We start from the raw sequence: 955 nt of genomic DNA, 5'->3' as shown, positions 1-955 counted from the left end.
ACGGTGGTTTTCTCGGCCCCTGGTGGTCCGAGGTCGTTCCCGCTGCACAAATGCATGCGACAGGGCCTCCTGCACACAATGCACTTGGATTTATCACGCTATCACTTATAGCACCCGAGATATCATCAGATACAGCCTGGATTTTTACATGACCTTGCGTGTCCGGCCCCATGTGTCGGAGATTTTCTCGGCGCCTGGTTGTCCGAGGTCGTTCCCGCTGCACAGAATCATGCGCCATGGCTTCCTGCCGATAATTCACTTTGGTTTATTGCGCTATCTCTAATAGCACCCGAGATATCACCGGATATATATTGGATTTTTCGCCGACCCTGAGTGTCCGGCCCCATGAGACGGTGGTTTTCTCGGCCCCTGGTGGTCCGAGGTCGTTCCTGCTGCACAGATTGTTGCGCCAGGGCCTCCTGCAGATAATTCACTTAGGTTTATTGCGCTATCTGTAATAGCACCCGAGATATCACCAGATATATGAAGGATTTTTATATGACCTTGGGTGACGGATACAAATAATCTGTAATGTTCTCGGCCCCTGGTGGTCCGAGGTCGTTCCTGCTGCACAGATTCATGCGCCAGGGCCTCCTACAGACAATGCACTTTGATGTATCGCGCTATCTCTAATAGCACCCGAGATATCACCAGATATATATTGGATTTTTCACAGAACCTGGGTGACTGGCCCCATGTGTCGGTGGTTTTCCCGGCCCCTGGTGGTCCGAGGTCGTTCCCGCTGCACAGATTCATGCACCAGGGCCTCCTATAGACAATACACGTTGGTTTATTGCGCTTTCTCTAATAACACCCGAGATATCACGAGATATATATTGGATTTTACCCTGACCCTGACAGTCCGGCCCCATGAGTCGGTGGTGTTCTCGGACCCTGGTGGTCCGAGGTCGTACACGCAGCACAGATTCATGCGCCAGGGCCTCCTACTGACAGT

Source organism: Nomia melanderi, unplaced genomic scaffold (genome assembly GCF_051020985.1).
Source record: "Nomia melanderi isolate GNS246 unplaced genomic scaffold, iyNomMela1 scaffold0014, whole genome shotgun sequence".
Taxonomy (NCBI): Eukaryota; Metazoa; Arthropoda; class Insecta; order Hymenoptera; family Halictidae; genus Nomia; species Nomia melanderi.
Note: the sequence above shows the minus strand (reverse complement) of the source record.